Source organism: Uloborus diversus, chromosome 10 (genome assembly GCF_026930045.1).
Source record: "Uloborus diversus isolate 005 chromosome 10, Udiv.v.3.1, whole genome shotgun sequence".
Taxonomy (NCBI): domain Eukaryota; kingdom Metazoa; phylum Arthropoda; class Arachnida; order Araneae; family Uloboridae; genus Uloborus; species Uloborus diversus.
This window is the reverse complement of record NC_072740.1, coordinates 117546314-117572317: the sequence shown is the minus strand read 5'-3', so window position 1 is coordinate 117572317 and position 26004 is coordinate 117546314. Positions and strand designations below refer to the sequence as shown.

The window sequence follows — 26004 nt, the reverse complement described above, 5'->3', positions numbered from 1 at the left end:
ACCTGAAAATGGCTATTTTTGGACTTGCACCCCTACCCCTGTGTCCCTACATATATTTCACCCTAAATTTTAAAAATCTCGGGCACCCTTCAAGCTCGGGCCAAGGCCAACAGGTGTCCCTTCTCTCCCCCCCCCCCCACACATATAAAAAGCCAGTCTTATTATCTTATATTTCATCTACTTCATAATTCATACTTCAAAAAGCACCCTTCCAAGCACATGGTCTTACTGAAGGAAGGCTTAACTCTTAATAAGGGACATCTGGTTAAAATGAAGAGAAGAATATTTAAAATACACTGGACTCTCATTATTACGTCTTCGCTTAACATGTGTTCTGTCAAGTTACGCAACATTCGTAGCATATGAACATGGTTGAGACTAGTGTACCAGAGCCAATTTGGATTTACTGATACATTTGTAGAAGCCAAGTATCCCTATTAATGTCTACTGTGAACCACATTATTCACTCAAATCTGTAAGAAAACGGCAAATCCAGCCAACGCTCCATTTTTTCAGCCAAGTTTCACATGCTACGAATTATCCCGCAGTTTGGCAGTAATGTTATTAATTCAAGTTTACATCCATCTGGTAATCGACAACATCACTCCACAAACCGTTAACCAGCAAACGGTTTAGCGTAGCTCTGATAAGTAGAGCTCTGGCCTTGACAATGTTAACTTCTTTTTTTTTTTTGGGGGGGGGGGGAATAGCAGGGGTGCCCACCGAGGGGGGTCATGGCACAGACTGTGCCATTCAAATTTATAGGGGGGTGTTTTGATGGGTATTTTTCACTTTTGGGGGGAGGCTCTCTATTGGGGGGTCCTCGTGATTTTTAGGAGGCGCGCCCTTGTTTTTAGGGGTGTGGGTACCCCTGGTAATAGGGACTTATTGGCTCTCGATTGGGTTTGGTTACTTTCGCAATATTTTTGAAAAAGTATTCCAACTCAAATCCTCGCTTATACCAGGTCTTCTTTCACTAAACTCCCCAAAAAGAGGTAAATATTGTCAAGGTCATAGCTCAACTTATTGAAGCCACGCTATAACCAATAAAACTGTGCAGTGTTTGGTAACAGCAGATGCATAGTATACTGGAAAATGAATTCATTTTAACCAATTAGACCAAATAACCAAATTAACCGAAAAGTAGCCAGATTCTGAGGTTAAAAAAAAAGGTAAATATTTCCTGAAATTGTTAATTACCATTAAAAAGGATCTGCAAGCGACCAGTTTACGAAATATAAGAAGCGTCTGCCGTGAAAGTAAACTTTGCGACAAAATATACTTCTCAATAATGACATCAATTCAATAATCTCCGTTGTTCCTAATTTGCAATAAAAATACATACTTTCTACTCATCCGAAAATGTAGGTATTGCTAATTAAAACCTAGTTTTCGTTGTAACAGTACTCGCAAAAAAGGGATTTCTGTTTACATAACATACTAATTAGCTAATGTCTGAGAAATTTAATAAAGCTATACGTCTGTGCCCTTGCCGACAGAACTCATCATCAACACTCATGTCCTTACTTTTCAGTCTAAAACGTCAAGGCCATTCATAAAAGGTGCTTAAAAACGAGTCATCATTTCATAAATAGCGCTTTAGGGGTGGCTCATAATAGCAACGACTAAGCATCAATCAGCCTAAACACGCCATTTATGCAGCCCGCAGTGACATATTGGTTCTGCTTAATGTGCCTAATATTTCTGCTTAACTGCTACGACAACTGCGCCTGATGAAACATTTAATACTCGATTTAATTTAACAACGAGTCTTATTCGGTTGTTAAATTAAATGTTAAAAGCCGCCTATTTAACCGTAGAAATAAATTAGCAGTGTCATTTACATCACACGGTTCGGTTCCGTGTGAGCATAGAAACATTCTATTTGAAACCTGATGAAAATTGAATGCTTCGTTTAAATCAACTCGCGCTTTCACCCAGAGTCATTTAACTCGAAATTAGTTTCTACTCCACTTATTACACCTGCGGTGAAATTAGAGAGCTTCGAAGAGCAGATTACAGAATGGAAGCTTAAATGATTGTCCGACCTCCACCATCATAAATTTTCAACAGAAACTAACGACTGATTCAATGAAAGCCAATTTCTTTCAAATGGGGGAAAAGAAAATCCAATCTTCTTAAACAAAAAATTGCGAGTGAAAATTTTGTATTTTGCACTAATACTATTTAAACGAACCTAATTCAATTAATCTATACACTGTTAAAACTGCGGGTTGCACTTTTTAGGGTGAAACCTTGTAGCAGTAGAAGAATATCCTTTAGGGTGCCATTTTGTCACTTATGGCACCCTTAAGGTTACCGAAGAGAGTCAAATGGAAACCTTAAAAGTGCCATAAGGTGTCATACGGAACCAAATGGACTTTTAAGGGTGCTATTGGGGTGCCATAAGGAACCAAGTGGTCCCTTAAGGGGGTGCACTGTGCCTTCACACTAAAATTTTCTAAAAACGTTCTTACTCTTCTTTCCATTCCAAAGAAATAAAAATAAGTAGCACACACGATAGCTAAATGATAGCAAACAAATATAAGCGCTATACATCATGTACAATTGAAACGATGAACAAATGAGAAAATAAATGATGTATATATATGTGTATATATATATATATATATATATATATATATATATATATGTGTGTGTGTGTGCGTGTGTGTGTGTGTGTGTGTGTGTGTGTGTGTGTGTGCGGATATAACAGTGTTGTTAGAAATGTATCCGCCCTTATATTTTATTTTGTGATGAAAACATAACGGATATGAATCAAGCGTGTTTGTATGAGCCAACTTTGAACCTCTGTGCTCTCGTGTTAATTTTTTCTCATCTGTGAATAGCGTCAGTTGCTGGGAAAAAGAGTTTTACTGATGTGGTGTATAGTTCTCCCGACGGAATTTTACATTTTTACGACGAAACGACTGAAGCAGCACTGCTGCATCAAATTTTACCAGAAACTGGGCGAAAGTCATGTGGAAACCTTACGGAAGATGCAGTCGGTTTTGGGTGACAATTTTCGAACACATTTCTCGCAATTAATTCAGACGTTTTTTGCAAAAAAAAAAAAAAAAACACTCTTCTGGTTAAACAGGCTCCTTACTCTCTTGATATGGTTGCTGTCGACATCTCGCTGTTCCCCGAACTCAAGAGGTAATTGAAATTTCGAGATTTCAAAAAGGAGAGGACATTTTAACGACAGCCGAGATACACTGCTTTCTTAAACAGGCCTTGTCGGAATGTTTCCAACAATAGCAGCGCCGTTGGGAGACATGTGGGGATTCGGCTAAACGGCATATCGGATACTTTTCTAACAGACCTTGTGTGTATATAATATTTAAAGATAATTTCGTACCTTGATAGTTCCGTCCGCTGTTCTGAGTACAGGAAAATTGGTAATTTGTCTTCGGAGTAATCTGCAATAAATAAATAAATAAATGAAACTTTGAAAATTTAATCTGCAAGATGATTGAACTGTTATGAAAATTAAATAAAAACAAATCAACTAGATGCTAAATAATTGCCATAAAGTTGAAATACCATCATCAAAAAACAAAAAATATCGAAATATACACTAGGTTTGACAGTGACTTTAACTTGGGGGAAAAAGAACGAAAGATCAACGCATTATGCACATAGGAAGTAGGCCAGTAGTATTCCTTTTCGGAACAAAAAGAAAAACTCTGCGGAAATTTGCCACTTTTTTCATTGTCACATGACAGGGTTTGACATTTATGTTTGAGCAATAATTAATTGTTCATTACTGGTTTAACTGTGTTAACTTGAGTTACCCATTTCTACCATACCTCCCAAAATAAACAAACACAACAATTCTTCTTCATTGAAATTTGACGGCATGACGAAATGTCTCGTGACAATCAGTGAAAACCATGTTTCCTGTTGGCATTTGAGTAGTAAGCTTGTGCTATTAGATGTCTGCTCTAAGGCAGACCCGTCATTTCAAGTTCTTCCAGGAAGGAGGGGGGGAGTGCATTCTCAATGCAAAATTTATTGGGGGGGGGGGAGGATTAACAAAAATCCAAACCTAATTATACGTACAATTATTAATTTTTCAAAGTCAGGGAGGTGATCACTCTGACCTCTACCGCTCCCTAAATGTCGGGCTGCTCTAAGGTGCAACATTTGAACAAAACATTTAAGTGTATTAGCATAAAGCAGTGGCGCACACAAGAGAGGGGTCCAGGGGGTCCGGACCCCTCCCAAAGGTGCCCAAAGGTCCCCTGCTTTTTCCCATCGATTGATTACGATTCTACGTATTTCGTACTTAGAATAATTTCAAACAAAGGTAAAAATTATTTCCGTTCTAATAAGTTGAAAAAACAAAATCCTCATGTTAAAAGATATTTTTTAAATATTGAGCACTTTCCTATAAAGAATTTCCTATAAGAAGCAGAATGGTGATTATAAATTAATACACTGTAATAACCATGTTTTTAGTTTTGTAATTAGATTAAAATGAGATTTTATGAACTTGAGTCCATTTTTTAGTTATGAGAAAAGTAAATGCTTAAATTATTTTGCTATCTGATTATTCATTCTAGTATATTTCATTAAATAATGCTAATTATTTATTCAACAGTTTATTTTTTACTGTTTTTCGTTCTCGGAAATCGATAAAATCAAGTCAATATGTTTGACAACTTTTTGGGTAATGATATGAGAATGAGGCTTTCGACCTTGGCCCTTCCCCTAGTAAAATTTCTGTGTGCGCCACTGGCATAAAGCATATTATGTGCTTTTATAATAACTTAAAGTTAGCATATTGGCCACATCATTGTAGGCAAAGTTGCTTATCCCAAACAACCTGCCATACTGACTATCACTGTGACGGGAAAAACAAATTATGAATTTTCTTCATGTAGAATCTCTATTTTTACGGTCGCTTCTTTGATTTTTCATATCCGATATTCCAGCAATGATTTCATACATCATAAGTGAGGAAATATTTCCCTAAACCCTGATTAAACCACCTCAGGATTTTTTTTCTCCGGTGAGTTCGAAAAGGAACAAAGAGTTTTTAATTGTAACCATGTTCGCATATTGACCACACTATAGAGGGAAATTTTAAATGACCTACCATTTTGACTATCACTTTGACGGGGAAAACAAACCATGAATTGAGGCAGTGAGAAGCAAAGGGATGTAAGTGGACATTTTCAAGATTTGAGTAAAACGCATTTAAAGATAACGTCATAGGTTGGCTTTCATTGAACTTTTTTTTTCTAAATCATGCTGTACTGCAGCACCAACAAGGGCTACTAGTACTGTCTCTTGCCCCAAGACAGAGGAGAGGTTCCCCTACTATTTGTACTTATTATCTCCAAATTTTTGATTTTGCCACTTACGTCTCTTTGCTTCTCACAGCCTCAATTTTCTTCAAGTGGAATCTGTATTTGTACCGATCACTTATTTAACTATTCATTGCCGGTGCTCCAACTCTGATTTAATTCACCAACGTGAAGAATTATTTCCCTTAACCCTGATTAAACCACCTTTCCCTCAAGGAATTTTTTCTCCGGTGAATTCGAAAAGGAACAAAAAGTTTTTAATGGTAACCATGTTCGCATATCGACCACACTATAGAGGGAAAATTTAAATGACCTACCATTCTGACTATCACTTTGACGGGGAAAACAAACCATAAATTTTCTTCATGTGGAATCTGTGTTTGTACCGATCACTTATTTAATTATTCATTGCCGGTGTTCCAACTCTGATTTAATTCATCAACGTGAAGAATTATTTCCCTAAACCCTGATTAAACCACCTTTCCCTCAAGGAATTTTTTCTCTGGTGAATTCGAAAAGGAACAAAGAGCTTTTAATTACAGCATGCAAACGGCCCCACTGTCTGTCAGGTGAGGCAAAAAACCCAATCCTTCACTTGTCTTTAAAAGTAATTTAGCCTTCCCTCGGGGCCTGGTTCAAATCAATGCACTTGGAAGTGAAAAGCCTTATTCGTGACGGAGCCTTATAAATCCCGCGTTGCGGCTTGTAGCTTCCCATTCACGTAAAAGGGGCAGATTTCGAACGGTTCGGCGGTCGCGAAGCCTAGGCCACTCGTGTCGGTTAATTTGTTCTAGGGATTTTGGCAAGAGGAGGAGGATTTTTTCCTCTTTTCTCCCCCCCTCCCCCCTTTTTTTTCTCTGGATAGAATTCGCCCGATGTTGGTTTGAAGTTTGAAACGTTTATTTCGTGATACCGCTTCAATTAGATGAATTTTGGAGCTGTGTAATCGTTGGGCGATGAGGCTACAAAACAATATAAAATATTTTAATGATATTGTTTAAAAAAAGCATGTTTTTAATATTTTTTATTTTAATGTTTAAAAACTGGAAAGAAACAAGAACACTGTCAGACTAAGACTCATAAGCTCTGTAAAAGTGTAACGTTTCTCACATTTTTTTTTTATAATATCGTCATAGGTCAAGTCAAACTAATTACCCCTGCGTTGGATACCATTAAGTAAAAAGTCTTTTACTGAATGCTTATGGAGTTTTAATCTTTAATAGATCACGTGGACTCAAAAATGACTGGGAAAAGTATATTGTAGGCAATAATAACAATTTTCGGTAATGCCTTTTATTTTTTCGTTTTTGAGAACTTGCGAAAAAACAATTAAATCAGTCCAGCATTGCTCAAGATTTTTGGGGATGGAAATGCTCTATTCACTTCAACCCTTTTAAGAATGAAGGAAAAATGCATTAATTCGTCGGAACCTGATTTTGAGCGATGAAAATATTCTGATGTATCGCTTCGATTCAGTTTATAACCTTAAAGCAATATTGTATTTTCAACAGTTAGACTTTCGTTTTTGTAATTTGTTCTCGTTCACCTAATCTACTATACATATTTCTATTTTTCACTTTTTTGTCGCCATTATTTTTTCCATATTTTGTGTCCTAATTATTATTATTATTATTGTTATGTAAACCGTTCATTCAATTTGAATTTGAATTTACATTTTTTTCCTTGCTGTGGTGGCGTGGCATCTCTCTGCCATGTTTGTTGTTTCTTTTTTTGATTTTCTTGTTAGTATTCATCCAGTGTATTAGTATTAATGTCATTATTGCTGTTGTTTGTTTGTTTTCCTGCTGTTGTAAATGGTGTTTCTCTAGTAACCGGAAACACTTGTTTGCTACTCTTATCGTGAAAAATTCAGCTCTCTTGGCGGCAAAGCCGAATATTCTCAGGCTGATCTATGGGGTTGACTATTGAGTGGACGACAGGGGCGGATTCAACGTCTGGTTTTCGAGGGGGTCATTATCGGAAAGAGAGGGGTCAAAGTGTAATTTTGTGCTCAAATAGGGAGTCTGAGGCGATTTTTTTTTCAAATGTAGGTTTCAAAAATACAGGTTTAGGCAATATTCGGTGGCTTTAGAGGGAGGGGGGTCGTGCCCTTCACGACCCCTCCGCTCTGGATCCACGTCTGGTGGACATGGTCCTGTCTCCAAGGGCGTTGTTTAGGAAAATATTTTATTTACAAAACATTATCAGTTGAGTCGTACGCAATTGAGTTCTTATTCGTGAGCGAAATACCTGAAGAATATTAAGATTAGCTGGAACATGCATCTTCCTTCTGCATTACTAAGAGATGTCCAAAAAGATAAGAGTTGATAAAAGATTGTTGTTACAACTTTCATAATCAGAGTAAATAATAACATTTCATCAAGTAGAATTTTCGCAAAAGATTTCTTCTCAATTTCGTTGAAAATATTTTGAGCAATCCATACCTTCTCCAATTAGTCAACCAAGTATTTGTTAACGAAGTCGGCAAAGTTTCGAGTCTTAATCTTTGGGAATATTTCAGTTTTGCGTTTGGGATTCTCCGGAAGCGTTGATGTAAATTTCTATCCATTCCCCAAACCTTCTCCGCTTCAGCCACGGACCGTCTCTTTCATTTAAATTCGCGCTTTTTCAAAGTGTCTAGCTTCCCCTACGTGTGTCTAGGGAATCTAGCCCTTCTACCTGATCTAATTTAGGTCTGAGCTCATCAGCGATGCTCGCTCATTACATGTGTCTGTGTGAATTAGTAATGCCCTCTAATACCGTACCAGGGGCTGGAGGATGGCTCTACTTGGGATTCAACTCTGTTCGGTGGAACAGCACCTGACCCGTTGCAAAGCGCGTGCTATCCACGTAGATTAAGCAAGTTGGGAAAATCTGATACTTGTTTCCTTTAAATGGTGGACAGGCTTTATTTAAGTAAGGATCGCCGTGGAAGGGTTACTTGGTGCATTATTCATTCTGGAGCTGCATAAAATGCTCGAGTTTCATTGGCAGGGTTAGGCTTTTGGTGCTTTTAATTCAATGACCCGCCCCAAAGATTGACCATTGAGAGAAGCAGTGAGCTAATGTGCTCTGGAAAAGGACTATTTGCTGTTACATGAGTAATAGGTAATAGGTCACAATGCGATAAACATTAGTAAATTAAATTGCAGCTCTTTTGACAGCATTTATTGAAAGAAAGGTGCTGCGGACGAGATGGGTTTTCGTTCCAACGTGCCAAACAAGAGAGAAATGCTTATTACGTGGCAATAAGTTGGAGTTGCAGTCTGCTTCTTTTATTAATGTGTCAGAGGCGTTGCGGACGGAACATATTTGAAAGCTTGAAAATGAATTGTGTGTGATGAACCCGTTTTGAATGAAAACAATTCCTATTTTACAATATATTTTACGCGTAAATCGTTCAAAAGTTACATTAAAATTACTTAAGTTAAAAGTACAATGTTGGATTACTTAATATAATATATTATAAAACTTAATGTTTTGCTTCAAAAGGGTTTTTTAATGCTTTAAATTATTTTCTTACGTACTTAATTTTTTTAAAAATAAACTTCTTTTTGGAATTGTTGAAAATTTAATGCGTAAATGCATAATCACTTTATCAATACAAATATAAACTGGTCATATGTTTCCACATTAAATCTGAAAGTTTAAAAAAAAAGGAAAAAATAACCATTGTTTACGAAAATAATATCCCAGTACCAGAAACGAACGAAGGAGACTTAGTCAACCCCCCCATAATCCTTGATTTGAACACATAATGCCAATATTAGTACGGCAGTATATGTAGGGGAACATAGAGCAAAGTGAGATGGTACAATATTTTTAGTTTGAAGCTCTATCTGACAATATTTTAACTCATTTCTTAAACAAACAGTTGATTTCAGTCGAAAAATAAGCTCTAAAGATCATGAAAAATAATAATATAAGGCATTTTTAAATTTTCATACACAAATTGTAATACTTTGTGGTTTATCAAAAATAATTTTTTTGTTACTATAAAATAATAAAGTTTTTGCTGTTAGCATTTTAAATATTAATTGAACTCTACTGATGTTCAGTGCAGTACTTATTTGGTTAATATTAGGCATGTTTTGATATTCAATGTTTAATATTAATTTGTGAAGGGCAAGAGGGACGAAGTGAAATAATTCATTTCTGTTAAATTGCTTGCGTATGTATTCATTTATTAAGAGCTTTACATTCATTCACTCGAATATATATATTTTTTTTTTTTGCCATTCACTATTTTATTCACTCATTTATTTTTCTCATGTATTAATTGCTTAAATAATTTATTCTTTTATGTTTTCATTATTCATTTATTATTTTCAACTATTCATTTATTCGTTCATCTATTTGATGAGCAATATTTTAAAGAATCAAACAAGAAATACTTTATGACAAAAATATTTTATTTTTAACTTTGTCACATGCAAAAAAGGGGGGATTGGAAAATTTTCACTTTTGTACAAATTTGCAGCCAAAAAGAAATGAATAAATAAATTAGTTAATAAATGAAAAATCAATGCAAGTTTTAGTATGAGATGCATTATTGTTCTTTCTTTAAATACAGTAATATAAAACCAAATTTTTATTTTGATCAAAACCTGGAACCCTTTTATCTGGAACTACGTTAAATGCAGGCTTGTCGTGTGTCGATAATACAATACATTTTCATTGTTTTATTTTCAGCATTTAAAAAAAAAAGGATAAATAAATAAGAAGCAAAAATAAAAATTGTATTAAATAAAATTTCAACTCAAAACAAAACCATATTCTTGTATCCTCCATTAAATAAGAGGCAATTATCTACTGCATTTAGCATCAAAAATTTAATCTGTCGGCTGAAAGTAAAAGTTCATTATATACTAACTGATAAAAATGGCGAATTTTGAAAATTGTAACCCAAAAGCTGAGATAAATTTATGCTAAAAATCCTGTTATTTGATTTTAGAGACACATTAGAGAAGTGAAACACCTTTCCTAAGTCAAATTCTTTACCGAAAAAAAACAAATAGTATTTTAGTAAACGATATTTTTATTTCGTAATTTACTGCGATCATATATATCTTTCTCTCTTTTTTTTTTCTTTATCTTTTTGCATACTATTTTCACATTTAGAGAGCGGTTAAGAAGTATGAGTTACAATTTATACATTATTCGTATACAAATTATGGAAGAACTTCCAGATTGGGATTTTAATATTTATCCATAATACGATTGAAAAAGAAAAAGAGATTGAGATGAAAATCCTCTTTGAAGATTAATATTTCTACGAAGTATTTATTATCTGCAATTAAATACTGATGCCATGCCAAAATGGACAAAAATAATAGTTTATCATTCTTTCTCTCTTTCTTTTTTTATAATCTCAGATATTTAAGAATTCGTATACATCTAACTGGGAGCTTGTTTTTCGCAATCAGAAGTTAAACTGGTTCTCCGAATTGCAAAGACAATTTTAATCAGTTAAAAAGTTGTCCAGCATGTGAAGAAAATTGTAGGTTTCCGTTTTTAGAATATATGCCTACCAAATGAGCTAATTTTTCAGCTCGCGTGTTGAGATGCATTTGCATGGCGAAAAGTGATAATTAGCTGTGATTACCATCATCATACGTGAACAGAATGGGGTATCTTTCCAACACAGACGTTTCTGCAGACAAACGAACATGAACAGATAAAATCCGAGACGACGCGCATAAATCAAGGATTTAACTTCCTACTGAAGCATGGACAATCGCATAAGTTATTTGACTCGCTCACAGTGTGAAAGTTATAAATAGTTTCCAGACAACAAATATCTTTGATTGTATGTTTTGATCATCCTCTATTGTCATTTCGTCATTTCAAAATTCAATTTATCTTTTTCAAAACTTTGCATGTGGGTCGTATTTATTTTCAAAAATATTAAAATATCTTACAAAATTGTTTAATATTTTTTTTTATATTTTAATGGGCAACAGGAGAGTTCTCAGAGAAAGCTTTTCAGGAGGATTTATCCCCAGAACTCAAGGCTTCAAGCCATTTTGCCAAACCAGGTTTTTTTGATCACCTTCTATTGTCATTTCGAATTTCAATTTATCTTTTCGAAAACTTTGCATATGGGTAGTAATTATTATTATTTTTTTAATAAACAAAGTTTTGCATAGCTCTTTAGTAATTTTTGTGTTTTTAAGGGCATTAGGAGAATTATCAGATTAAGGTTTTTAAGAGAGGGCGGGAGGGGGGAGAAGTGTTACCCCTAGAACTCACGGATTCGAGCCATGTTGCCAATTCAGGTTACTTTGATCACCTTTGATTGTGTGTCCTGATCACCTTCTATTTGTTTCATCATTTTAAAATTCAAATTACAGTTTCGAAATTTTTGCATCTGGGTAAAATTTATTTGGAAAAAGAGAAATCTTACAAAATATTTAGCAAATCTCATAGTTGTTATGACATTGTTGTGTAGCCGATAACCGGACTATTTACATAAGGTTTTCATGAGGGTTTATTCCTACAGCCCTTGACGTCGAACTACGTTAACCAGTCTTGGTTGTTTTGATCAACTTTAATTGTATGTTTTGATCATCTTGAACTGTCATTTTATCATTATATAATTCTATTTATTTTTTCGAAAACTTTGCATGTGGGTAGTATTAGTTCAAAAAAGAGAAATCTTACAAAGCCCTTCAATAACATTCATATTTTTATGACATAGTTGCAGTATCCTATTTACATAAAGGCCCTCCTAATGTATCAGAGGAGTAACAAAAGTGAGGTTTGCAATACAGTTTACTTCTAGAACCCAAGTCTTCCAACCACGTTGCCAATCCCAGAAGGGTAACATATTTATATATAAGAAATGCTAACCCCCTTTTTCTCAAGAGAAAATTTTTGGTTTTGCAACTGTTTCACTGTTAAAACTACTCGTTTCATATGGCACCTATATAAGGCTGAAACGTTGTAGCACCAGTGACACCCCTTAAGAGTGCTCTCTTTGGCTCTCTATGGCTCCCTCAAGGGTGCCAGAAGGAGCCAAATGGCATCCTTAGAGGTGGAACAGGGTGCCATACTGAACCAAACCGCGCCTTTAATGGTTACATAGAGAGACCAGTCCCAATGAGTAGGACACCCCAGCAGTCAATCAAAACCCTTATAAAAGTAACGCAAGTGCTATAACATTTCACCCAAAAAGATGCCATATGCAATCCGCAGTTTTAATAGAGTGAGCATAGATTGCACTGTCAGGTGCTTCAATTGATCTATTTTCTTCTCCTTGTGAAAAATAATAATTTTAAAAAAAGAAACAAAAAACAAGAAATAAAATTTAAAAAAAAAAACGGTCTCCACTGTAAATACTCTACTAAGACTCCATATATGTCAGATCCTTGTTTTCATTACTTCATGAACTTGGTGAAGAAAACTGAATTCTACTTTTATGCTACACAATTAAATTTTGGACATTTCCAGAAATAATATTTTTGGTTCAATAACGGACTTACTAATGATTTTATTGAGTGTCTTTATTAAATCTGCAATTATATACTAAGTTTCACATTACCCTTAAACTAGTTTAAACATATCAACTCAAAAGCTTTTATCTATTTCTTCTGTTTACGCCTAAAGTTGGCGCGTTAAAAGTAATTACAATTTGAAACTTCATTAAAATCGCAAAATCGATCTTTTACTAAATTTTCATCGGAGTACATATAAATAATTAGTTTATTTATTTTGTAAATCTTCAACAATGATAACATACTATACTGATACTAATAACAAACAACAATAATAATAATAAATATAATAATAATAATAATAATATAGTAATAATAATAAAATATAATAATAATAATAATAAAATATATTAAATGAAATTTTGTAAATAATTAAATAAATAAATAAACATAAATATGTCCAGAAAATTTTGATGAACTGTACGCATTATTAACATTCGGGGCGAGTTTCCAATGATAGTAATAAAATAATTAAAACAAATAAAATTAAGTAAATAAGTAAATAATACAAACCCTAAAAATACCCGGAACATTTTTATGAGCAATACGCTATATCAAAATAATTTGCAAGTTCTCACGAATAATAATAATAATACTGACAAAATAAATTAAATTTTGTAAGTAAATAATAAAATCGCTAAAAATGCCCTGAACATTTTTACAATCAACACGCTTTCTCAAAATACGTTGCGAGTTCTCAATAATGATAATAATATTATTCAGCATATGAAAAAAAAAATGAAATGAATTAAATAAATGTCTAAATAAAATAAACCTAAAAATGCCCTTAACATTTTGATAAAGCAGTACGCTACCGGCTTTTTTAAAAAGAAAAAAAAAAGCGAGCCGCAGAGTGAATCTTGTAGAGCAATTAATCATGAAAGCAATCTCCTGTTAATCAAGAGCAGCATGCAAGGTGGCCCTCATTTCTCTCGCTGAGCGTTTTTATATACCAGCGTAACTTAAACCACACTTTTATAAATTGATGTTGGTCGATTTGTTTCACGTAACCGTCTTCTGTATTCGTCTGATGCGTCTTTAATCACTGCCTTGTCTCAGCAGATCAGGTGTGGAAATTCTAGATTCTCAACAACGGCAGCTATTGCATACATAAAGATTACGATTCACTTTGCAAGAACAAAATATAACTCATGTCAACCCTTAACTTCAGAGCCGAATTTTTAAATAGGCTGTGTAGGCAGCTGCCTGGAGTGGCAAACATTTAGAGGCGGCACATTTTACCTTTTATAAAATTTTCAACATCAGTTGCAAGCCCAATGTCAGTATATCTTTATTTTCCTTAATGGTCTTCTTTTTTCTTTCATTTAATATTATTTATTTCCATCTACTAAATGAAAAAATGGATCTTTTCAGAGTATAATAAAAGTAATTTAGCTGAAATTCAGAAGAGAAGAGAGCAGCAGATTTCTGGCCTGAGTTTGGGAGGCACGGAGCTTAATTTGGCCCTGCCAAGTTGGTGACACGATTTTCTTCCAACGTAGGTGTTGATGTTAGTGTATTTAGAAACTCAACAATATATTTCTCGGGCACTCCACAAAATCTAGCTATTTGAAGTTGGACATTTTCCAATTATTTTTGCGTTATTTCTTTAGATAAATACAGCTGAAGAGTGACCACAAGAACTGTAGAAATAATGCCATGCATGTAAACATTGCAAAACCTTTGAATGAAAGCGTAAAACTTTACTGGGGTATCCAACTCATCAGTAAAATCTTAAAGAAACCCTTGATCATGCTCAAGAAAAAAAAAGGACAAGAACAAGAAGAAAAAGCAATCAATTTCAGTCTATCAGATTTCCGTGACTGCAGTACAACATGTATTATGTTTTCGTAGTCAATGATGTTTGAATTAAACTGAAAAGTTTAAGACAACGTACACTACTTATCAAGTCACTGAAAAATCGTGACAGGTCTATATCAAATCTTAATTTCTATGGGAACCTCAGGGGAGCTTAATTAATGCATCCTTTTTTTTTTTTAAACCTACGTTAACTTTTATGTGGAAAGAATTTTAGTTATGAAGGGTATGAATAATTTTAGTTTGAAACGTAAGTTTTGACGTATGAAATTACGCTTGAACGTTATAGTCTTGCGTACTTCTTCCGTTAGAAATTAAGCCTTTGTCTACAGATGTAGCAAAACTTTAGAGCGTATTAGCAATAACCTAATTTAAAAGAAATATCTATCTTTTCAAGATAACTTCGTTTTTTGAAAGTGTTGCTTCGTATTTACAAATAAGTGGAGAATAAGTTTGTTTGAAGAGTTTTTTTTCTGGTGCGCCTATAAATAGCATATCTCTGTCCTCGTAACAGAGTTAAACTTTTGACGCGTTAAAGTTTCGTCTTTTCTTGCAGGGTCAGATTTACCATCTCGCAATCGTGAAGTGGCCTCACGAAATAAGGGCTCCGACTGGGATCCAAAAGGGGACATGAAAAATATTTTACATGATTCTGTTCATCTTTAAAAGCCCCAAAAAGTGCATTGTGACTGCGCGCAAAACGAGCAAATTCGCCCCTGTTTTCTTGATAAAAAACAACTTTCCAGATTAGATTTAAGTTCTTACTTTAAATTTGCATAATGTTTTTTCAACGTTGCAGAAATGTTTATGTGATGAAATACATTGAAATATCGTACTTGAAGCAAATAGGCAATTGAAAACAAATGACTCCAATCAAGAATTTTATGAGCCATTAAAATGAAAAATTGCATCTTACTTGCAAAGACTACATCAAGATTATCGCCATAAACCTTTCTTACCTAAGTAACTTTTCAAGTTATTTTAATTTTATCAGTATGTTTCTTATGTGCAAATATGCTTCATTCTTTAGAATTTTGATCAATGTTAGCTTTTAGCTGTAGATCAACTGTTTTAGAAAGAATGCTAAATTTCACTATCTGTATTATTCCTATTGCTGGGCCACACACAGCCACGGCAAACACAGAGATAAATTGTCCTGATACGAGAGATTTTATGAGCCACAGGTTTAATTTCCATATTTAGAGAGCGAAATCGGTTTTGAAGGCATCGGATCTTGAATACGAGCTTGCACGCCCAGTAAAGTAATCTCTAAATGATGTCCCAGCTTTTCTAAGTTCATTTCCAAAGCACCAAGTCCAGTTTAAAGCGAGCCCTGACAAATGTAGCATTTGTAACAAATGCTTGCGGAAATCATGATTCTGCTCCAACACGTGAAAGCTAAAGGTTATTCACGCTAATGCTGACCAACGCTGGAGTTGCATGCCAAAGCTCCCCAAACAAGCTCTCCGGCAGACAAGTCCAGTAGGCAACCAGGCCGGCTGACGGGGTAATTTTCGATTTACATATTTTGCAGGCAAAGGAACCCTGTTCCTGCGTTTCGGTGGTCTAGCCAGGAATGACAACACGCCGCTTGACAGTGATCAATCGAGTCATGAAGTTCGAGGATAGAGCCGCCTTCGGGGGTCGTCTCCTCATTGAGACCGAATTGCTCTAGGTGAGGTGATAAATGATGCCAGGTTAAGGCGCGCAACGTTTTTGAAGCCTTCAAACTAATGGACTGATAATGGGAATATAAATGAAGCGCGTCGCGTAATTGTCTGACTATGGGACTTCGGTGAAAAGTAAAATTTATTTATTTTTTATGTTGTTCGCTGTCACTAATTCTTACCCTTGACAATCGAGGTGTGATTGTGGTTGGAATTAAATGACATTCGAGACCGCAATTGTTTTCCTTATTTAGTTTTTCCTTTTTTTTCTTATTTTGGTCGTGTTGATAAAATACTTGCAGATATCATCGTAAAGCGATAATGAAACTAAATCTAGCTACTTGTATTTCTGTCTTGCCACTCATCAATCAAAGGAATTTTACCGCACGTTTCTTAGATAGATTTTGAGTGTGTTTATGGTAGATGATTGAACACGATTCGGATACAAAATAGTGATCAATCAAATTGATTTCGTCTCCCTTTCAAGCTTGTGTCATCACTTGTTTCTAGACATTAATAATGCATGGCTTCTTTGTTAGATTTATTGAATGTTTCTTGGAATTATTTTAATGTAGAAAAATGAACTAAAATCGATTTTTGCTTCCAACTCTCAAAGAGCCATTCTACCCTTATGCTATGCTGTATGGAATTATAATTTGAGTTCAAAAATGTAAAATTTCACTTAGTAACGATATAACAATGCACGCAGATATTCTATGTCAATAAGTATAATCCTATTTCAGATTTGTAGACTGTAATTTTGCAAAATATAGTTTTCCAGTTCAGTCATTTCAAACTATTTGCAAAACTGACAAATGAATGAGTGTGTTTAGCCATGTATGCGTAACCAATGCAGTTATATGAATAAAACTACAGTTAAAATAATACAAATAGAAAATTTTATTTATTTACTTTTTTGAAACATTCTTTTTCGCATTTTCGAAAGACGTTTCTCATGCTTCACAAATTAGATTTTACAATTAGTAGTTTATTGAACATTTCACTTTTTATTAAAGCTTGAAAAGAACTTCCATTACAGTCGATTTTTTCAATGACTTTGACGCGTTCAAGTTTTGATTGAGTAAGGAAATTAATAGTTACATTTAAACACGCTTAATGCAAGGAAGTCTTTACGAGAACTCAAACAAAATACAATTTAAAACATTTTGCTCCTTAATTTGATTTTAATTTCGTGCATTCCTTTATCTTATCCTCGACAATACACGAATGAAGGAGATGATAATTTTATTTCTATGCAACACTGAAACCATCAAATTATAAAAGAAAGAAATAATTACTGAATATGATTTTTTCATTCTTTATACTATGTCAAAAAGGCTGACGATTTTCAGTTGCATACTATATAAATAATAACGTATTTATAAAAATGTCATTGACAGATTTTCCATAAATATAAAATTATAAACAAAGTTTTTACAACGAACAAAACATTTAAAATAAAGTACATTTTTGTTTATTTATTTATTATAAACTCTCCTTTGCGAAAATAGAACAGCGGTTATTTTGAGAAATCCATAAAATAATAATTTCATTTACTTATTTCGCCTCCCCTCCCCCCATTTTTGTTTTCTACTTTTGAAATTTTTACTTTGGCTTAAACGTGAAAATAACATAAACATAATACTTATTAGAAAACTTAATCCACGACTGCATATTCATTAGAACGGGTAGGGGAGAGTGTTGTACCTTGGGACACTTTTCACATTTTAATTTTTAACGTCAATTATTTAATCATATTTAAAATCTAAAAGTCACATTAAGATAACTCAACAAATGTCTCTGCAGTATATTTTTGAAAATTCAGATAGTTTGAAAATAAAATATTGCCAGCTATTTAAAGTATGAGTTTTAAACTCTCCCAAGAAACAACATCTTATTGTACCTTGGGACACATTCTGTTGTAACATGAGACACTCTTCATGATTCAGGAAACTTATATATTATTGAACCGATTTTGAATCAAAAAACAAAATTTTTTTCATGGTAATGAATTAAATTATGAATAATGAATAATAAATAATGAATTCGTATCAAACATTATATGTGTTTAAAAGACTAAATCAGATTAGAACATTTTTTCATTGCTCCTGAACATATCTTAATTATTAAGAATCATGCATATGTTGCACCTTGGGACGTGTACAATATGTTTGGCTGTCCGAAGGTACAATCACCACGCGGTTTACGAAAAACCAAAATGATGGTCAATCTAGATGCACTATCATTATTTTCTCATAACCAAAATATTTAAAGTACATCTCTCTGATAACAAAATAAAATTTAGTTGATTAGGTTTGCAAATACAAAGACAGAAAATAAAATAAAAATGAAGAAAATATTTACTTTGGAGTCATGAAATTTCCTTTCTCTCACAAAATCACCAATTTAAATATTTTGATGCTGATATATACTGTGGCACCATTTAGTGGTGAAGGTTACTATTAGAGATTACTAAAAACATGGCTGCTAAAAGTAGATTCTTAGAAATTAGCAGTATCCCAAGGTACAACACTCTCCCCTACTGCGTTGTGACACGTAAAGCTGTGAAGGCATGCTTCAAAATATGTTTATTACCATACATAAAACTTTAGATGAAAACAAAACCAATCTGAAAGATATCGTGGTATTTATAAATTTAAACTGCAAACCGAACCTTTTCAGCCGAATAAAAACAATAAATAAATGCAAAGATTTTTAGCTTTTGTTTGCTTATACGGGAGGGATTAAAATAGCTTTATTTATACATTTTCTTAGGTCTTTACATGGAAACAAGGCTTAACTTTTAAACATCTACATCGTTAAAAAAGCTAAGCTAAAAATTCTTTGGGTATTATATGCTGTTTCTCACACTTTGACGAAGTTCCATACCTATTTGTACGGATCAAAAATTCAGTAGTGCGTAGTTTCATGAAATATTGATGAAGAACAGAGTGATTCATAAAAAATTAGCTCAGCAATTTAAATACAAGGTATGATTTAAGTTTAAAGAAAAGTTCACGATTTTAATTTAGATATTTTAAGTATATTACACGGGAATTGCTGGAAGAAACAATCAAATTCAGGAAGAAAGAGCTTTTTAAAATCGATTTGTTTGTAAAATAATAATAATAAATCATGAAGTCCAATGGGAACACAGAAATGCATAAAATTTGTGAAACGCTTAATAACGAATATTTTTTACATTTTACAGATCGAAAAGTATTCAGCAGATAACCATGACGGGGACCGGGAATGAAATAAAATCCTAAAATCATATGCACTATCCTAACAGGCGATTTATAAAAGGTAAATTTAATTTGTTCTCCTTTTTTAAGTGCAAAAGTAACGAGATATTGATGGAATAAAAAGCAATTTACAAGAAACAAGTACGTTATTTTCAAATTGCTTTTTTAGTGTTACATTTATTGACAACAAATCATTAAAACTTCTAATCATTAAAAATATTCTTTGTTGAGGCACTATCGCGGACATACACGAAACCTTCCGTTGTGTATGTGTGTGGGGGGGGGGATAACGTACATGCGCATGAACTACCGTATCAGGATTGGCAGTAGATGTTAAAACAAAGGAAGGTTTTGACCTTCAACCCTTACCCTCGATGCTCCAGAGGTCATAATTTCACACAGTATATTGCAAAATTTTGAGCCCATCATTTCAGTCCAGCTTTCAAAGCAAATAAATGAATGAATAAGTAAATAAATAAATTCATAACTTTTTTTTCTTACTCGCAATTACACACTCCCCGTTTTCAATCGATTATCTCTAATTTGCGTGTACTCTGTGCCACTTGAAATTTCGGCGCATTTTTGATGCAATTGTTAATTTCATACAATTCCCTTCAAGGCTATTCTCAACAGCAGTTATTTAAAAGACATTTTTCTTTTGACTTCGCGATTTTTTTTCTTTTTTGTGTATCCATCGATACGTTCCCTCTCCAAAGACGGCCGGAATCTTCAACTCCACTTAAAAGACCATTACGTTAGCGCAAGTTTCTCTCTCTCTCTCTCAGCTTGTGTACTTGTGAGGAAATTTTTCCGCGAAAAAAAGGGACAAATCATCGGAGTTAGAATGCTACAGTGCGAAGCCCGCTGTACGATTAGCTAATCTAACTTAAATATGCAATTCAAATGTCGAAGTGGGGGAAAGCAATCGAGGAGAAATCAGACTCCCCAACTTGTCGTTGTAAAATTCTAGACATTGGTTGAGACAAGAAGAACAGCATTAGCAATCGTATCCCTACCTGGGGCTGGGCTTGCGTGTGTGTCTAACACGAGATAGCCATAGCAGTTGCACGTGTTTCCATTGTATGGAATAGTATGCAATTACTGCAGGTTGAAAGGGATTCCGAGGGACTTTTGTTGTGCCGTCTGACAGGATGACAGAAGTATCCTCTTTGAAAAAAGCGGAGCCACTTTCGACCCGGCTAGACATAATAATTTATTATTTTCGGACCGGTTTTGGTGGGGGGGGGGGTTGAATTTTTTTACTTTCCTCAAATGAAAAGCCGGCTTTCTTCGCCTCGCATCTTTGGCATAATCCTTTTCGATGTTTTTCTTCGGTTTTTAACTCGCTTGTCAAATTGACGGAACATGACAAGTGTGGCGGGAAAAAACTTATTAAGATAGGAATCTGTAGATTAGCTCGCAGAAGAAAAGGTTACAAGAAAACAATTAAGCATCAATTCCTTTTTTAATGCTTACTTCAAGAAGAACTTGCCGAGCACAATCTTTGTGGGAATTGGTAGCTCCAGCTTCTATACCTGTCATGTGAAGCTATTGCTCTGTTTTTTTTTTTTTTTTTAAACAAACTAAAGCTTTTAATACAAAAATCTTAATGCGATATGTGATCAGTTTTTCGAATAACCCTTAAAATAAATTTTTATACAATTCGCAGTGCACTTTTTATTGAGTTTTTCCCCAGTGCCTTACATTCATTTGATATATCCAATTATCCTAAGGAATTATCCAAATATCCATAATCCTAAGGAATAGGAGATTTTAGTTGGCAGAGTGTTTACCACAGCACTTGGCCTTATTATAATAATCAATCAAACACAGGAGTAATTAATTTCAAACATGTCCACTTTAAAAAATCAAATATCTTAATAGAGAGCTAATTATACTTCAACCATTAATTTTATACGACTGATAAAATACGAAACTTTACAACTCGTTCATTCAATCTTGAAATATTTTACTCTTTTTCGGACCATAAGTTTTGCGGTAGAGAATGAGAAGTTTTTTTTTTACGTAAGACAGCGGATCAAATGTTCTTGAGAAATTATGTGAGCAATTGTTTTGATTTTTCTCAATGTCTTTTTAGCGATTCTATGCGATTTTGCTGAAAAAAATATGCGGTTTTCGTGCGTGTGTGTGTGTGTGTGTCGTAATGGGAGCGTTAAGTTTTTAAGGATTTGCTTTAGTCATTTCCACTAACGCAGCCAGAAATACCTTTCTGGAGTGGTTTTTAATCAAAAATACCTTCGGGAGGGGGGGAGGGGTTGATACAAAAAAAAACCTTCTGGAGGGGATTTTTTGATCAAAAATACCTTCTGAAGGGTTTTTTTTTTTTTTTAATCACAACAGCCCTTTCATATGCATAATCTATACTGTATTAAAATTTGCATTTATGTTAAACCAATGGCTTTGTGAGGTGTTTTTATCCCTCCCCTCTTTCGCCACTGCCAAATACTACCCGGATTATCGTATTTCCGATCTTCCGGATTGCCTTCGGTCCCAATCAGTCCGTATAAACGAGGTAGTATGTTATACGGGTTGATATCTTGAATTGAAGTAGAACCATGCCAATATGAGTGCAGATGTGTTGAAAACATTTACGATGTTTTCAAAGTCAAATTACAGGTTTTTTTCTTTGAACAATAATAATCATTTATTCATTTATTATTTTCTGTGCTAATATTAAGACTCTGATGTCTCAAAGTATGAAAAAATATTATTTAAATAATTTGCATTCGATAATTCTGTAGCTCAGAGCCAGAATAACGAAAGTGTCGTGATCGTTACTTTACAGGAGAGAGGGAAAACGTTTGTCTGGCGCATGCAAAGGATGGCACGGGAGCTCTTTTAACACTGGTAAAAATTACAAAGTTTTTAAAAATTTTTATTTATTTATTTATTTTTAAGAATAACGTTAACATGGTTCGATGCGGAATAGGATTCTACATACAATGCACTAATAAACGGAAAATGGCAATTTTTGAACTCGCAACTTTTGGACATTGAATTCTCAATGTTAATAAAGACTGAACATTTCAAAATTTAAATTTTTTAAGACAAAAGAACTAGTGTTCAGTCATTGATCAACTTATTTTCTTTAGTTTATGGTCTATAAATGAAAAAAAAAAAAAAAAAATAGATTTTACGAAAATGATGTAATCTGGGTAAATATTTGAGACTTTTAAGAAGATAAGACACGATTTCTTTATTATGTGCTTCTTTAGCACAATGGGAAAAAAATTTTTTTTGCTAACTTGTATTAACAACACAATGCTATTAGTGATAATTACGAGAATAATTGTTTTCAGAAAGAACAAATGTATGGACCGTCATATAAAAGCTATAAAGCGGATGCCTTAGTTATAGAAGCGTACTAAATGATATTGAGAAATTAAAATTATCAAAAGCCTTATTTTACTAAAATGACGATGAGAATTGTAATGGAAGGAAATAATCTCAGATCCAAAAGCAGCAGAAGAGAATGCATTTATAAAACCAGCTGCGTTGCCCGGCGTTACACGATCTATATTGAAAATACAACAGTTAGGCTGAAATGAAAGGGAAAAAAATGATGTAGAATTTCCCGTCAACGAAAAGAAAAGAGCACTTTTAAGACTCAAAATTTAAATTTAGATCTCTTTGATTTGTTCCAAAATTTAATATTGTTATCAATCGGCGGAAACATTCCATTTCACGGATTTTCTAGTGGAACTGGGGTAGGGAGGTTCCCCCCCCCCCAATTAGAATTCCTGAGCATCAAAGGACCTAATGTCAAATTTGGCAAAGTAAAGTAAACTGGATTTGTGTAAGGACCCCCTCCCCCCCCCTCCACCCTGGGGCAAAAAAAAAAAAAAAACTCTGTGAATTATTCTGCACTAAAGGAACTTTACCAAAGTTGGCAAAGTTCCACCGAAAACTGGATTTGTATAAGGAGCATACACATACAGACATGCATACCCCTCTCTCTCTCTCTCTCTCTATATATATATATATATATATATATATATATATATATATATATATACAAAATAATGTTGCCTAGAAACCACATGAAGCATCTAGTGCTTTATTTTACCAAAGGCTCTTAAAATCTGAAGAAAAAAATCGGTTTCTAGAACTAACTGCAAATGCCGGATGCCCTTGCGCGCATCCTATGCAACTAGTAGATTAAGATACCTCTGTCCATAGGCGTATATAGAGAACTATTTCGAGGAGGGGGGGAGGGCTAATGGTAGTTAAATGGGATAATGCATTAAGGATTGGTAAATGTCTACAATTTTCGGCTAAACAATGTGTCTCTCGGCCAAGAGGAGGGGGAGGGGGTGTTGTTAGCTCCCCCATCACTCTCCATATACGCTCATACCTTGGTCACGGATGCTGGTAAATACATGCCACAAGAAGAACGTCAAAGGCATTTTTTTATTGCTAAAAATACTCTAGGTATTTTCGTAGTAACAACTGACCTCCAGAAGTAAAGTCGTGAAAAAAAGATGCTTGCTTGTAGCAGATGGCATGCTTTTAGCAATTTTGTTCGTAAAAGCAAATTTCTGAAATTTGTATTAGAAAGTATTGCATCTTCTAATAGTGGGATTTTATTTACCGCTGTAAAATCCAAACAAGAAACAGAAAGGAATATACTGAATTCCTGATAAAATTTCATTTAACTTCCAAGATGACATAACTTTGGAATTTACTCTACTGTTGAATGGACATGTGACCATTTATGCCCTTGACTGCATCTGATAATTTACTTGAAATAATTGCTTTTTGTATTTGGCGTGTCTTAATTTGCATTTCCAGCAAATATCTGCATGAATCATTCGGTTCAGCAGCACATAGCAGTAACTGCCACAAAAACGCACTTCGCGAAGAGAAACGGTCTATTTTAAAAAATGATGAATTGACTTTAACGAACTCGCAGTTATTTTACACAGCCAATTAGATGTTTTTGTGCCTAGTTAGTCTATTTTAAGAACGATTCCCTCAAAACTTGATGAATGAACACGGATTTGATACTCGAATTCCAAAGCCTTGCACTTTACGGGCAATTTGCGGCATTTTGTGAAGACAACTTTGTGGAAATTGAGCAATTTTTTTTCCAGAAATATCACGCTAGTTAATGAAATGGTCGTTAAATACCTAACTCATCCATCAGCTAAAAGCGCACGAAAGTTTATTTTCCTATAGTTCTTGCCCTAATATTTTAGAAACCATGTAGCCATTAAATGAAGGATGTACCAACGTTTTGATGAAAACGTTGATACATCCTTTATTTAATTTTCAAGTACAAAGGTATTTATTCGTTATCAAGTAGCCATGTTTCGCCTATAATGAACGCAATATGAAGTCAATTTGCGTATAAGTTCAGATTTATCTGAGGAAGATGCCCCGTTTTTGCCTCAAATTCAAACCATTTTACAGGAAATCAAGAAGAATTATTGATCATTTATCACGAATCTTTACTCATTATCAGCTGTAGTATTACATTCATAAAATTTACTTTCACTATATTTCTTCAAACTATTCATTCTTAAACTAATAATCATGTTAAATAATTTTAAAAATTAAGTTAAATGTTTCACCAAGAAATTGGTGTAATCTAGCAAAATTTAGCTGCAATCATCTTCTTAGTGATAAGTTTCACCACTGTAATACTTTTACAAACTGGTGTCTACCAAAAGCATTGGTAACATAGCATTGGTAAAACTTATCAACAATAAGATGGTAGCAGCTAAATGTTTTAACTATTTTTTGGTGAAACATTGAATTTTATTTTTTAAAAGTGTAACAGTCTTAGATTTTTTAACATTTCTATAAGATTTTGGAAATAAACGAGAAAAATAAATATTCGTATATAAATAGCTTAAAGTAACTAAACCTGAACAAACCTGTTAGTGAAACATTCTAATAAACTTTTTGGTTTCATTTTGTTTAAAAATAAATTCAACAGCAGTAAAATAACAAAATAATAATAATAAATAAATTATATATATATATATATATATATATATATATATATATATATATATATATATATATATATATATATATAGATAGATAGATAGATAGATAGATAGATAGATAGATAGATAGATAGATATATTTTTACTGATTATCGTACTTATTTTCGATTTTTTTTTTAATTATTATTTTATTTAAAATAGTTTGTTGAACAGAACACATTCATAACAGCTAGTATTTTTGCAATGAACTTATTAAATCAGTTTATACGCGCTTACAAAGCATGAAAAACTAAAAGAGCAAAAGCAAACGTTCCAAGCAAAGTTCAATTATGAAAGTTATGTTATCAACAGCAAATTTCTTGAAAAGAGCATGAAATCCCCTCCGAAATTTCACCTCTATCTTTTTAACACTTTTAGCAACACTCTCAAAATACAGCGGAAAACCAATTATCCGAATCAATGAGGACTGGACCCCATTCGGATAACCA

The 26004-nt window shown here is 33.7% G+C and overlaps 1 protein-coding gene across 1 annotated transcript in view; it reads right to left on the bottom strand.

Moving 5' to 3' along the window:
* LOC129231232 (homeobox protein Hox-C4-like) overlaps positions 1-26004 on the bottom strand; it is a 160803-nt gene that overhangs the window by 54322 nt on the left and 80477 nt on the right. The window contains exon 4 of the transcript XR_008581228.1: positions 3362-3422. The gene's annotated coding sequence lies outside the window, so the exon portion shown is untranslated. The remainder of the gene's footprint in view (positions 1-3361; positions 3423-26004) is intronic.